General features: G+C 26.6%; 1 protein-coding gene across 1 annotated transcript in view; it reads left to right on the top strand.

Moving 5' to 3' along the window:
• LOC123260215 overlaps positions 1 to 8,399 on the top strand; it is a 195,097-nt gene extending 186,698 nt beyond the window's left edge. The window contains exon 9 of the mRNA XM_044721231.1: positions 7,660 to 8,399. The gene's annotated coding sequence lies outside the window, so the exon portion shown is untranslated. The remainder of the gene's footprint in view (positions 1 to 7,659) is intronic.
• Positions 8,400 to 16,772: the final 8,373 nt, after the last annotated feature.

Raw genomic sequence — 16,772 nt, 5'->3', positions numbered from 1 at the left:
GATCACGATCCTCGTATGACTATACTTTAGATCCGAACAAAAACAGTTTCACTGTAAAAAATCGCGCCAAGTCCACGTTCATAAGACTTTTAAGAAAAAAAAATTTTTTTTTCCTTACAAAAAGATATAAAATCAAAATATTAAAAAATCCAAGTAACCGATATGATTGTACATAATTTTCGGAAATTAAAAAACATTTTGTTGTAAATTTAAAAATTAAAGAAATAATTTTGGAACGTATTTAGTGTGCGTGGTTGCAAAATATTTTACTTTTTATAAAATTCGTAAAATCTATCTACTAAGACTGAAAAAAAATTTGACATACACAATGACGCACTCCAAGTACGTTCCAAAATTATTTCTTTAATTTTTAAATTTACAACAAAATGTTTTTTAATTTCCGAAAATTATATACAATCATACCCTAGTAGAAATAATCGAGTTTTCACTGGACATAAACCAGTAACTGGCCAGTGATATCGAGTAAAAACTTGAAATCGCGCCACCTACAACTAAGTCATAAACATTAGTTACACCGACAGTGTATCTTTACTAGTGTGTGTATGTTTGTTTATTTTTTTTGTTAACCTGTACGCACCATTATTGTAATTATTATTATTAAAAAACAGTATAAATCAATCAAAATTAGTGTTTATTAACGTGTAAATAATTTCCAGTATATATTTCAAAATGGATGCAGTGAAAAGAAATGACACAATATATAAATTGCGACTGTGGGCATTAAAAACAAATCTCCAATTCAAAATAATTATTTTCTTATTCTATTGTTAGATTTATTATTAGTCTATCAGTCTAATGATGTTATCTATTTTATAATGTACACATAAATGAAACTTTTTTATATCATATCGTTTATTAAACATTATTTTGAATTTATTTGACAATTTTAATAACGCCTAATAACCTCAGAATTCGAAACTGACAGTTTCACTAAAGCCGCCATAATGTTTTGTTAGATCTCTAGTAAAACTGGCCAGTTACTAGACAGAAACTGGATATTACACTGGCCAGTTACTGGTTTAAGTCTAGTAAAACTGGCCAGTTACTGGCTAAAAACTTGATTTCATTTCTACTAGGGTATCGGTTACTTGGATTTTTTAATATTTTGATTTTATATCTTTTTGTAAAGAAAAAAAAATTTTTTTTTCTTAAAAGTCTTATGAACGTGGACTTGGCGCGATTTTTTACAGTGAAACTGTTTTTGTTCGGATTTTAGTATTTTTTGTAATTATAATAAAAATTGACAATTGGTATCAACTTAAATCTCGCGTTGGCTGAATTTTTTATAACAAACTATCCTCTTGAAGCTACAGTTTATGCAGAAATAATTCCAGCGCACCCTGGCGGGTGTAGGTGCAAGCTGTGAAATATTTTTTTCTAACTGTAGTTTCCTATCTATAGAAGGATTACCATGGATTCTCGAATTATTTAGTCTGTGGCATGTCACTTTCTCCATAAGAAAAAAGTCAGGATCTAAAAATCTGGGTCGCTATAGTTTGTGCCAGTGAATTTAATTAATTTTAAATAGAATTTATTATTTTCAAAGACCATTATTAATTAATATTGATAATATAACATATAACGTATTATTATAGAGTATCATTGAAGAAAAAAAAGGTCTGTAGAATGAATAAAATTTTGCAACCTGAAAATATCGTTCTGCTTATGGTAAACATACTCGGTAGTCTGGCGCTCCGTTTACAACGGATTTGAATGGAACTTGGCGCCAGATTCTACCGAATCTGTGGATGTGCATATGCCCGATCTAGTGGATCGTGATTATCACGATCCACATGGATTCGGATATCGAGTGTCTATATTGCTATGGTTTATAGATGATTAAGTTGTCTTTAATTAAATGTTAATTATATTTTATTGCAGATTATTGTTTTTTTAGTTTTTTGGTATATATTGTTATTAACATAAATAAAAATTCCTATTGTAGCTTGATTAGTTAAAAATTTTTGTGTAGATTATGACAGTCAAGAATTGGGTTAGGTTTAAAAATTTTTAAATAATGACTTAAAGCAGTTGGACTTTATCTTATATAACTTTTTTTTTTATTTTTACAAATATTATTAGCCTAGAAATTTGTACTATCGAAATATTCATTTAAAAGAGGAAAATATTTTTGTCATAAGAAAAAAATTTTTTAATGGAATTTTTACTCCTTTATTACTGAACGTACTTCATACAATTATATTTTTTTGTATAAAATAGTATGGGATCAAATCATTTATGCTAAAAAAGACTTTTATGAAAACAAGAATTTTATTTATTTAATACAATATATAATGTACATTGTTTCTTCTTATCAACGCAGTAGAATTATATACAATAACCACGGACACGACATTAACACAGTTAACATAGGAAGATTTATTTCTTTACTATAGCCTTCAAAAATCGACACAAGTTTTTCAAGGTTCCTCTCGAGTAATTTATCAATAACCCAATCATCCATATCGCCGTTGATATTAATTAACTAATTTATGTAATTATCACTATTTCATCACCAAAATTGTAAACAAATCTACTCGTAAGAGTTTCAGACTTGGTTATGCGTGGCGGCGCTGAAGGCTTCGTGGATCGTGATAATCACGATCCGTTTCGCCGTAGTAAGGAAACGTTTCTTTATGATCGCAATACGTTTTGACATATTCACTATACCATGGAAAGTTCATATAAGAATCCGAAGTATAGAGTATATCAGGTTATAATATCGTGAAAATGACGATACTATTTTGAGCTAATCACAATACTACGTTTACGATCCACTGGATCACTATAATAGCAATACTTTTTTCTCCGTATATATCATCATCGTAGAGGATTATGAAGCTTAACGTGTCCAAGAATAATATTGGATTATTTCATTTTAGAAACAAAACACGGGATTTTATGTTTATTAATATTTTTTTTAATAATGAAATTAAGGATGTAACTTTATCATTTTTTTTTTAATATATTTTTAAAAAAATGATAGTTACATCCTTAATTTCACTGATAGAAGGATTTATTTGTATTAAATAATATTTGTTAATAGTTAACAAATTATTTATTACAGACCACTTTTTAGTATTAAACAAATATTTCTTAGTATTTAAAATGATTTGTTTGTATTTAATAAATCTGATATTGATTTAGTAAATATTAATAAATCTTTTTAAATACTAAGAAATAATTGTTAAGGACTAACAAATGGCTTCTAATAAATGATTTCTTAAATATTAACAAATCTTTTTAACTATAAACAAACCCTTCTATCAGTGTATTTATCTTCAATTTTTGAATAAAGTATAGAAATAACAATAGTTTGAAAAACGAAAAACACGCTTCTATAGAAAACCAAACTGAAAAGTTAATGAAGTAGGTCAAAATAAAGTCCAAAGGAGTCGGTTACAAACATAGAAACATACAAACATACAGATGAAGCTAATAAAAAGCGTGTATAAAATGTCCATATTTATAGCTAATTATTTTATAAAACATTTCTGTTACTTTCCTTTAAATTTTTAGAACATATTGATAGAAGAATCAGTTTTTTACATGCTAAATTAATATTTTTTATCCTTATAATAAAAATACATGAGAGTGTGAAGTTAGACAATAGTCGAAACTCGCAAAAAAAATGGGACCTGATTCCTTGTTGGTTAAAAGTGAGGCTCGCGCGTAGCGCGCTATTCAAATTTCTAGTAATGTAAAAATAACTCCTGAAACTTTTACCAAGCTATAATTGTTAGTTAACCTTTCGTAATGTGAAAAAATTTTTCAACTTTATACAATAAAAAATTTTTCGTCATTGTGTAAAACGTAAAAATTTTTGTGTAAAATATTACGCTCTAGTTTGTAGAGTTTCATATTCTCATATATGTTGATTTAACACACTAGAATGTGGAATAAACATTAGTTTATGTAAAAACTTAATAATTATACAGAGTATCATTCCTCCATAGAAACAGATCTGGTAATTTCGATATCTTTATTAAACGAATTAAATTCTCCGTACCATTATCCGTCAACTAATTAAACCTACCAAATCAATATTGATTGAACAAACACACAGGTCATTAATTCCAGTGAGTACCAATTTTCCGAGCATACTCTCGATCAAACAGCAGAGGTGAATTGAAAAAAAGATACTCTTCAGGAATGCGGATAAAGTAGAGCCGCATTTCGAATAGCAGGTATACCGATCAGCATTCCTATTAATGAATTCACATCGCTAAATTATTGATAAACATTATTAGTATTGTTATTTATAAAATTTTTATTTATTTTTTGTTAATTATAAAAACTCAATTTTGAAATTGCAGCTTTCTTATTAGTCTTAGGAAAAAATTATAAGACATTTTTTTCAATTCAATTTTGAGTAATTTTTATTTGAAAAATTTTTATACGACCAGTATTTCCGCCGTAATATTAAAAAATTTGACACCCTTACACGGAAAAAAGTAAACTGTAATATTCACTCGGATTCCGGTTAATTTTTATAGTTTCAAACAGTAAAGCGGACATTGGGGTGGCAAAAATATAAATATTACAGAACTTAATGTAGAAGTATAAAAGCCACAATTTATAACTTAATATTGAATATAAGTGATTAGTAGCTGTCACTATAGTAAACAACGACTCTTTCATCTTAAAAAATTACAGTTTCAAACAGTAAAAATTGCCATTTCAATATATAGTCCATATTATGAGGAGAAGGGGAACTCAGATGAAAAAGAAGGAGGTCTCACTTTGGGAGAATTTAACATTTGAAACAGTAAAAATTATACTTTTAAAATATACATTTTACCATTCCAGGCAAGTCAATGATTACAGTTTGATTTTTAGCGTTGCGTTTAAAATTTACCATTTTACTTTGTAAATATTGATATTGTCTGTATTAGAAATTTACTAACTTTATTTTATACTTTTTACATATCATAGGATCATTTTTAGGTACGAAATGATAAATATCAAAGTCTAAATTCTTAATTATTATACTTTAACATTTTAGGCATTTACATAGCGAATATTACTGTTTGAAATAGTATTTTCTTCCATGTAAAGAGTAAATTGTAACGTTTAAATGGTAAATATTATATAGTGAATAGTAAAATCACGATTTTACTGTTTGAAATGATAATTTTTAGCAGTTTATCATTACTTATTATAAATCGACTGTTATTTATTACAGTTTACTTTTTTCCGTGTAATTACTAACTGTTGTTTTAAAATTAAAACAAAAATCCCGACTCTAATTATTATACAATTATTAAAAACCCAGTAGCTATTTGCTCACTCCATATCTGCTAAATTAAAATTAAAATACAATATTAATTATAAATGTATATCAAATAATAGAAGCAACCTTAACAAAACGAAATCCACTCGGTTATTTTACAAACCGCTAAATTTAAATATCTATTACAGCGCGTTCGCAAAACCACTGACAGTATTTCCGTATTTTTATGACGCGCCGATGCATATTTATTTCAATTCTGTTTTCACATCGCACCCACTCGTTTATTCTACTGATATATAGTATAGTACAGTATAGTATTGTATTGTATTGTATTGTATAGTTACGTACCGCATGTAGCACAACAAATTTTCAGTTAAATTTTCAGCAGTCCCGAATCACCACCGCGAGTTGCCTCCCTTTAGAAGAGAGTAGTATAGGACGTTGTCGCATAACATACTAACCTTTGCCTATTCACACACTAAACAATGAGCGAGTACGATAACAAACAGCGAGCATTGCCAACTAAGCTCCAATGAGGAACCGAATACCGCACTGTTTCCACTCGTTACTTCTCATCCTATTCCGTCCTGTCCAGTGGATCACGCATTCGACGTGTACTGATCAGAGTCCTTTTACGTCCACGGGGATTCGCGGTGTGAATACTACTCCCCTCGCAAAACCATTATCCCAATATTATCCCGGTAAATAACGCTCCTCTGAACAATTTACACCTGCTGGATACATAGACGTAAACATAACGCTCGACTTTTTGACATGTAATTAATTAATAAAATTAATTAGAGCTTAAAAAGCTTAATTGGCAAGTCTATTAAAAAGTAAAATATTATTTCCAGTGATTTTCAATAAAAGTGATTAAGAACAAAATCATTTTTTTTTTTTGTAAAAATGTATGGGATGGTTTGATATTAATCTATATTATTAAGAGAATAAGAAAAATTTTGTGTTTAGGATAATCATATAATAAAATCGGTTTTTTATATGAAATATAGTGTCATTGCAAAAGTCTTGACTTGAATTTGTGCCTTTTCAAGGTTTCATATCATTCTTACCGATAGTCAATTTATTATGATAATTATTTAGGCTGCATTCGAAAATACTCTATCACTAGATACGTAATTAAGAAATGACCTTGTATCTTGTGAACTGTTGATATTTTTAAAGATATAAGCTCATCCTGATGTTACACTCATCGAGACCTTTCATTTGAGTACCCACATCAATTTTTAATATATTTATATATATTATATATATGTATGTATGAAAAATATATCAAAATGCATGTGGATACTCAAATGAAAGCTCTTGATGAGTGTAACATCAGGATGAGCTTATATCTTTAAAAATGTCAATAGTTAAGAAAGTACAGTGCAATTTAACATAATTAAGAAACGACCTTGTATCTTCTAAAATACTGACATTTTAAAAAATATAAGCTCATCCCGATGTTACACTCTTCAAGAGCTTTCATTTGAGTACCCACATCAATTTTTCATATATTTTATATGTATGATATTTCTGATATTTGTGAAATATATAAAATATATAAAAAATTCATGTGGGTACTCAAATGAAAGCTTTTGATGAGTGTAACATCGGGACGAGCTTATATCTTTAAAAATGCCAATAGTTAAGAAAGTACAGTGCAATTTAACATGGCCTTGTATCTCGTGAAATATTAACATTTTCAAAGATATAAGCTCATTCCGATATTACTCTCTTCAAGAGCTTTCATTTAAGTACCTACATCAATTTTTCATATATTTTATATATTTATATACATTATATGTGAAATATATATAAATATATATTATATATATATATATATATATATATATATATATATATATATATATATATATATATATATATATATATATTATATATATATATATTATAAATTAATATATATAAATATATATATATATCAAAATGCAAGTGAGTACTCAAATAAAAGCTAAAAAAGTACAGTGCAATTTAACAAAAGTCAATATTTAATAAAGCAAAATTTTATTTATTTATAATTCACAAGTCACGGCAGTTACATATTGACTGTAAAGTTGCTAGTTGCTATAAATATTGTATTGATAAGGATTTACAAAAATAGAATTACTATAAAAATATTTTAAAAAACATCCCACGTTTTTTTTACAATAAAATTTACTTTTTTTAATCGCTCTATTTTTATTTTTATTTAAATTCACTGTGAACATAAAGCGTATTCATAATTATAATAATAACTTTAGTTATCAGTTGCACCGTGATGTCGAAATTATTAAAATTTCTGTTGTGGTTTAAAAAAAATTGGATAATTTTTTTTTAATTATCTTCATTAGTAATAAAATAAATACCAACAAAACTAATTATAATGAAATTTTCTGTTGCAGGTTAAAAATATTTAAATTAATAAATAAACTAGCCTAGGCAAGTGCTGTTCCAGACCTATAGCATAAATAACGTGGACTCAAATTTATATGGACGTGTGTATTGAATAAAAAGTCATAAAAAGGGGAGAATATGCGAAGAAATAAAAATATGATAAAGAAGAATAAGAAGATGAAGAATGGGAAATATATGTAAAAAGAAAAACAGATCGCCGATGCCACGGTGAAATAATTTATCACCAATATATATCCTATATATCTGATAAAGAATGAAGCATTTTTCATAAACGAAAGCTAGTACCGTCTTAAATTTTTACGAAGCTGTGAATCACTTTTCTTTCACCATAAACCTTGATGCATTTTCGGTAGCTTACTTAAATTATAATGATAATAAAACTCACGAAAAATTTAAACTTTAATACCTACGCTTTTAAAATTGCATGTCTAAATTTATAAAAGAAAAAGATGAAATGTGTCTTGTCAGGTTATCAGTTATTATCGCTCTACAGATTTTCGGACAAAAATTGAACTAAAAAGACAAAATAAAAAAATTAATATAAATTGAGACATTAATAAAAATTAAATTATTAGAAAACTTATAACATAAATATATGTTGCAAAGAAAAAAGGTAAAAATAAATGATATATAAAATATGTATAAAAACATACTTTCAATAATTAACTTTTTGGCCAACTTTCGTATATATTTTCACTATAATTGAAATACATTAAAAATGTATGAAAAACACATGCATAAAAATATTACATAGTTTGAAATAATGTTTTTTTATATTTTTATACGTATATTTCATATATATTTCAATTACAATAAAGATATATAAAAAATATTCAAAATTTAACCAAAATTAATATTACACGGAAAAAAAAACTCGAAAAATTACATTATAAATAGTAATGTGTCCCATCGTATTAAAAACTAGAAAAATTACACACTGATAAAAGGATTTCTTAGTATTAAAAAAGATTTCTTTGTATTTAAGAAATCATTTCTTAGTATTTAAAAAATATTTCTTAGTATTTAAGAAATATTTCTTAAATACTAAGAAATATAAATGCTAAAAAATATTTCTTAAATACAAAGAAATAATTCTTAAATACTAAGAAATATTTTTTAAATGCTAAGAAATGATGTTTAAGAAATGATTTCTTAAATACAAAGAAATCTTCTTAAATGCTAAGAAATTCTTCTATCAGTGCAGTTCAAAATAAAATTCTTCTAAACTCAAACTTTGAACGTTAATTTTCAGAGCTTTCAATATAAATATTACATTCTACAATGTAATTCATATAAAATCTGTAATAATTACAATCTGAAACTGTAATTTTTCCAGTTTTCATCACGGTGCGCCACGTTACACTATAGCGTAGAAGTCCCGATTGTGGCCACTGTACCGTTTATGGGCATTTATTGTTCAAATAAACTATAGAAATGAATTTATATTAATAAAACATTACAAACTCAATTTGTTTTAATATAACTATTTTAAAACTTAACAAAAATAAGGTTACAATATTATAATTTTTTATAAATTAATTCAAATGTTAACTGGCCAAAAACGGTACTCCTACCCTATAATGTAATTTTTTTATTTTTTTTTTCCGTGTATTGAAAATTTATTTTTTTTTTCTTCATATTTTACCAAGTTTTCCATTTTATTCATTTATTTTTAATACATATATTATATTTCAACATAGATTTTTGACATAAATAATTCTCGAGAGAATTGTAGTTGAAAAGTTTATTGTTTTATTTTTAATTATGGAAATCTTGATAATTTTAATAATAAGAGTCATGATTGCAGAGTGGAAAATATATGCATTCGTACAGCTCACTGGTTCGCCGTCTAATGCGAATAAAGAGAGAAAAATAATAATCAGAATGCATTTCCCGTGAATTTCAAACATGAGAAACAGTATCAAGAATTAAAAATGCAATTTTATGTACAATTTTGACGAGATCAATATAATTTAATTATTTTTCATGTCCTTCTAATTTCTGAGGCGCAATATATCAACCCTTCTATCAAGATTATAGAAAAGCGATTCGAGAAAAATTTGAAAAGCAATAACATTTGCATATATATATATCTCGGATTAAAATTATAAAAGTATAAATTGAAAGAAAGAAAAGGTAAATCAAGTGTAAATGCGGTGAAAAAAAAGTAAATCTCGTTGAAACCTTGATAACTTTGAAACTAAAGTTTGATCATTATCGCCGGATAATTTATTGTATTATTATTCACCCGGCAATTGAGAATACGGTATACTAATATATATAGAACGAAGAAATATAAATTAAAACGAAAACGAAGAAGCGTAAAATAAAGTTTTTAAAAAATATAAATGTAAATCTAAATGGCTCCTGGTGTAACCAACGGTCTTGTACAATACGATTCCATTTCAATGCACAAAATCGGCTCAACTTAATTATAGAGCCCGGTATAACCTAACGCCATCACACTAATGGTCCAGGTTTAGCGGTTGATTGGCATTCACTGCAAAGCCATTACCCTCAGCCTCTTACTAATTTTTAATTCCACCAGCCCTCTAATTTGTTCGACATGATTTTATTAACGATCTTTGAATTTCTTCTCCACTGTCATCAGCCTCATCTTAACTCAACTCAACTTGAATAAAAAAATTTTTTTATTATTTAAATTAATCGATCATGAGGCCTGCGTTTTTGATAAACGAACTTTTTTTATAAGCAAACAGAGGGATACCAATTGATTGTGATGAGTGAAGAAAACGTATCATAAGGCGTGCTTACTTAACTTTATAAAATAAATAAATAAATTGATTAATTAATTAATAATCGACTAACTAATATTTACGAAGAAAATGAATAAATATAAAACCAAATTGTATTTATTAAGATATAATACACAATATTGAAAAAGTTTTATTTATAAGTACCATCGATTTATGATAAGATTATATTTTTATATGTAAATACGTCGTTTTCTCTCTTGTTATCAAATATATTTAATATTGTATTGCATAAGTATCATGCGGGTTATTTCTTCAATGATGGATCACAAAAATTCATTGTAAAAAAATTATTTTTCCAAGATTATATCATTATTACCAGTTCCAGTCCATAAATAAAACTTTGCTTTATTAAATAATGACTTTTGTTAAATTGCACTGTACCTTTTTAAGTATTGACGTTATTAAAGATATAAGCTCATCCCGAAGTTACACTCATCAAGAGCTTTCATTTGAGTACCCACATGCATTTTCATATATTTTTCATATATACATATATATAATATATATAAATATATGAAAAATTGATGTGGGTACTCAAATGAAAGGTCTCAATGAGTGTAATGTCGGGGTGAGCTTATATCTTTAAAAATATCATTAGTTGACGAGATAAAAATGTCAGTTTTTAATTATTGACATTTTTAAAGATATAAGCTCATCCCGAAGTTACACTCATCAAGAGCTTTCATTTGAGTACTCACATGCATTATAATATATTTTTCATATATACATATATATAATATATATAAATATATGAAAAATTGATGTAAGTACTCAAACGAAAGGTCTTGATGAGTGTAACATCGGGATGAGCTTATATCTTCAAAAATATCAACAGTTCACAAGATACAAGGTCATTTCTTAATTATGTATCTAGAGATCGAGCATTTGTGAAAGCAGCCTAAATAATTATCATAATAATTGATCATAATAATATTGACTATCGGTAAGAATGATATAAAACCTTGAAAAGGCACAACTTCAGGTCAAGACTTTTCCAATGACACCAAATTTAACCATAAACACCCTTTTTATCATATAAATACACTGGTCACAAAATTTTGCTCATTCTCTTGATAATATATTTATTTTTTCTAATTTTTTTCATGAAAAAATTCTAACTTCATTTTACTTTTTCCAACTTGTATTATTTTTTAATCTTCTACCTATTCAGTGAAACTAATATTACAAGACACATGAATTTCCTTAACATGATTCTCAAAAACCTAAAGTTTAATTAACCAAAGTTTGAATTAATAAAAGTTTCCCAAGACACGAGTTAAAACATTGAATTTTCAAAAGTTTTACTCAATCATCATACAAAGTTCATAGTAATAACACTCGTGTGAGGTTTCATTTCGCGTTTTATTCTCTAAAAATTCATTTGAACTAGCATAAAAAATTCTTATATTATCATTGACAACATATTAAAATTTCTATACTATACCTGTATCCGTGTTTATGAATGAATGATACTTGGACCGTGAAATAGCATTCGTGTACCAATATCTGAGTGGATTACCATATGCAGATCGAGTTATCGTATTCATAATGAACCTGTCGGTGTTAATTACGTCATGAATATAATGTATCTTGAAAACATTCCCATTGATTCACAGAAGCGTGCTTTTAAAACATTTTTCAATGAACAATGCATTTAATTTAAACTAAACGGACATGTGAGTAAAAATACCATTTTGATACAATTAGAGCGTTCATTACCGCAAAACCGACTTTTAAAAATTTAAACATCGATTCTAATTAGTTTTCACGTTAATTAAATGTTCCACAGCAAAACTTGTTTTCTAGGTACTAGTTTTTATTCAGTAGTACAGATAGCCGCGAGTCTTTAATTAAAATTTATTCTGTCATATAAACGTGCATCATTGTTTTACATGCCCGGTTATTTTTAGTTACTATCTACGTAAGTTAATGCGTCCGACATTATGATTATTTTTAATAAAAGCATACATTTACATTTCTTTTAATTTCTTCTTTAATTTTCATAAAATTGAAATAGAATTATTATTAAGCATATTTTTGTCAAGAGAATATTATTATTATTTTTATAAGTTTTATATTTTTTAAAAATTTCAATTTAATATGATCAAACGTTTGATCAATTTTGTGATTTAATTTAATTTTAAAAGTTAATTTACTTTACAATATAAATAGATTAATAGCTAATAGTAAAAGAAAAAATTACGAATCTCATTAGAGAACTTTTTTACAAATAATATTTAAATATCTTAAAAAGTATAAAATTGTATTGTAATGATAATTGTACAAAACTTTTCAGTCTTATCAATTTTTTACAAATAAACCCGTGTAAAAATCATCTGATATCGTGATGAGGTTCATTATGAATATCATAATGAATCTCGTATTTTGACACAAATATGAGAGTCATATAAAAGCCATATTAATATACATTTGATACCCGTAATAAGTAAAATATTTAGATGGAAACAAATTTTTTTTTAACTAAATTAGGGTAAAAGACCCTATTAGTGGCGAGGACCCCATTACTGACATTTTCTTTGATTTTGGTACTTATTTAGTTAATGAAATCATTAATTTCAATAATGAATATATTATTTATAAACTTTAAGACCTTTAGATCAAAAAAATTTTTAATTTTTATTCCAAGTAGAACATTTTTTCATTGAAAGAAAAAGTGCCACTAATAGGGGTTAAAGGTGCCACTAATGGGGTCTTTTACCTTATAAATTTTTTATTTTTCTTGTTGGAGAAAGAAAATTTCTAGTAATTTCTTATGAAATCATTATGATATTAACATGAATTCATCATAAAGTGATGGTCATATTTGCATAAAATCATAATCATATCATAGTGATATTGTTAGCCTTTTTAAATGATGATATAAAATTATTGAGTGATAACTATACAGGGTGTCCCAGAAGTAACGGACGCCATTGTAGCATTTGATGAAAAAAATAATTCTGGGACGAAAAGTCCTTAGCCATTCTTTAATTAGACGCATAGATAATTAATTATTAATTAAAATAACGTCTTTTTATGTGTTAGAGAGAGAGCGCCAGTGTCCAGTAAAGTATGTGTCAAACAAAGACACAAACTAACTGTATGACTAACTAGCTACTAAGAAATAATGCAAATTAATTAAATTAAAGAAATTTTTAGGAGAATTTAAATTGTTTTCAAAATAAAAAATAATTATCTTAAGACGAAAAAATTTTGTCGAAATTTTACTAATCTACTTAAAAAAATTCGTTCACATAAGTATTTTACTTATTACGGATTTCAAATGAATATTAATATGGCTTTTATATGAATCTCAGATTTGTGTCAAAATATGAGATTCATAATGAACCTTATCATGATATCAGATGATTTTTACACGGGAAACTGCAATAGAAATTTATTGTACTTTATGCATTTTTAACTTCCCGCTACGAAAATCAAAGATTTTCAAAAATCGGAAAGTTATTGTTTTCACCCCGTTTTGCAAAAACCGAGTTTTCATCAGATCTCGACGTTTGAAGGTCACAGGAAGCTTCCCTGACTATCCCCGCGAGGTTGTCACGGTGTCTGTATGTATGTATGTGTGTGTGTGTGTGTGTGAAAGTATGTGAACCGCTTATAACTTTTGAACGGCTTGACCGATTTCATCGCGGTTGGTGCCATTCGAAAGGGCTTGACCAAACTTAGATTTTGAAAACTATTTGGACCGATTCAGATCAATAGATTTTGAGAAATCTTCAAAAAACTGAAAAAAAAAATTTTTTTCAAATGTGGTTTTTTTGGAATAACTTTTAAACGGCTTGATGGTTCAATTCCAAAAACTAATCAGCTCTTAACCCCAAAAAACCACGTCGATCGCCACCAGTCCGGTCAAAATCGGTTGATTCGTTCGAGAGATATCGTGAACGACAGAAAACCGAAAAAAGTATTTTTTCGGAATAACTCCGAAATTTCTAGCGCGATCAATTCAAAATTTGAGATTCTTTGTGAGGCTTAAAAAACTGCGTCGAATGCTGCCAACTGCGTGAAAATCGGTTCATTCATTCAAAAGTTATTGCGGTTTAAAAATTCAAAAAATAGTGTCATCAAATCCCTACCAGACTTTTGAGCTCGAAGAGCTCAAAAGCATAGGAAAACAATCTCTTTGAGCTTGGAGAGCTCAAAATAACCCATAAATTGTATTTTTGAGCTCGAAGAGCTCAAAAACGTCATTGGTGCAATTTTAAGCGCCTAAGTATGGAATTAGCGGGAAGTTGCAGGGATGGCCTTCAGGGTCAACCGTTTTCCTAATTTTTTTTACATTGTATCTGTGAATAATTATTAAAACAATTGTAATTAGATAATCAATTGCGGAACATAAAGATTAAAGAGTCAGATTTTTAAAAAATAAAAAATTATTTCAACGAATATTTGTGTGAAAAATAAATAAAATTTATAAGTATTTTATTTTACTTTAAATTTTATAAATTTATTTATTTGTCGCATCGCGCTTAAGTCTAGATCCGTGTCGTTTCTTTACAACCGTAGCTTATTCGTCTGTTTATATCCGCAGTTTATGTCCCAGCCAGAGCGTTACAACTACACTCGTGTTCGGAAATCCACGTTCTACTTTTTAACTTCCGTAAATTGCAATCCTAATTTATTTTTTTTTTTTTACTTCCGAGGCCTTTGAAACGTTACCTGTTTCTCTTATTTTATTCTTTTTTTCATCCTATCGCGCGATCCAACTTCACAGCGGACAGGAAAAACGGAGAAAAAGAATCCCTTGATTTCCAATAGAGAACAAAAAAGCCACTTCGTTAACTCCGTTCCGGTTTTATTACAGATCTGAAAATAAATTCGTCATCTTTTGCCGGAAATTATAACTTCCATTCATAATTGTTCAAACGTTTTAAGTTTTAACACTTTATTTTCAATATCATCAGCAGGATTTTTGAGTCATCATTGTCGAAAAATCCCACAGTATTAATGTTAATTCATTAAAATAACATATTATATAAAATATTTATAATTATAATTATAAATTATAATAATATTGAAATTGATAATTATTATAAATGAATTATTTATAAGTGTATAGTTGTTTATATGTAAATTATAATAATTGAAGTTAATTGTTAAGATAATGCGGAGATGCGCAAATTCGTGCAATTGCGAGTGTGTTGACCCGAGAAAAAATGTTTCTATATAATTATATATAATTGTATATAATCATAAATGATTATATATGGAATCACATATATAAGTATATACAATTATATATGATCATACATAATTATATATAATCATACATGATTATATATGGAATTGTATATGAGGTTATATATAATCATATATAATTATATATGACTAGATATGGAGCAATATACAACCATGCAGGATTATATATAGTTCCATATACAATTATATATAAGTATATAGAATTATATATAATCATACATGATTATATATGGAATTGTATATGAGGTTATATATAATCATATATAATTATATATGGAATTGTATATGAGGTTATATATAATCATATATAATTATATATGACTATATATGAAGCAATATACAACTATGCAGGATTATATATAGTTCCATATACAATTATATATAAGTATATAGAATTATATAAAATTATACATGATTATATATGGAATTGTATATGAAGTTATATATAATTATATATAATTATATATGACTATATATGGAGCAATGTACGACCATCCAAGATTGTATATAGCCCCATATATAATTATATATAAGTATATATAATTATATATGCTTATATATAATTAAAAGACAAAAATTTTTTCTTTGAAAAAAAATTTTTTTTTGGTAATCACAAAAAGTGTAAAATGACGTTTATAATTACATTTAAATAATTCTGAAATACAAAATTTGTCACATTTCCTATGAGATGTTTTGGTCTGCTCTGCTACTACCTAATAGTAAAATCATTATTTATTTTATTATTTAAATAAGTGTTATATTATAATGAAATTCGGTAAAATAAATAAATTATGAATAATGACTATCTAAATATATATTAAAATCAATTTTTATATTCCATTTATGATAAACTCATATGATACATTCTGTAGATCATAGAATCATTATCATCTAAGACAGCAGCACAGCAGACAGACTGTTACACAGAATTGCGTAGGACCATATTAAATATTCTAGATATGATTATATTTGGCCATTTTTCATATATAATCATATATAACCAATTTATATATAAATATATATAAATATTTTTTCTCGGGGATTGAATTGTGAGATATAATAAATAAATATATTATAAGATGTGTTTTAATTATAAATTATTA

This window comes from Cotesia glomerata, linkage group LG2, assembly GCF_020080835.1.
Source record: "Cotesia glomerata isolate CgM1 linkage group LG2, MPM_Cglom_v2.3, whole genome shotgun sequence".
Classification (NCBI taxonomy): domain Eukaryota; kingdom Metazoa; phylum Arthropoda; class Insecta; order Hymenoptera; family Braconidae; genus Cotesia; species Cotesia glomerata.
Note: the sequence above shows the minus strand (reverse complement) of the source record. Positions and strands in the feature narration are given on the sequence as shown.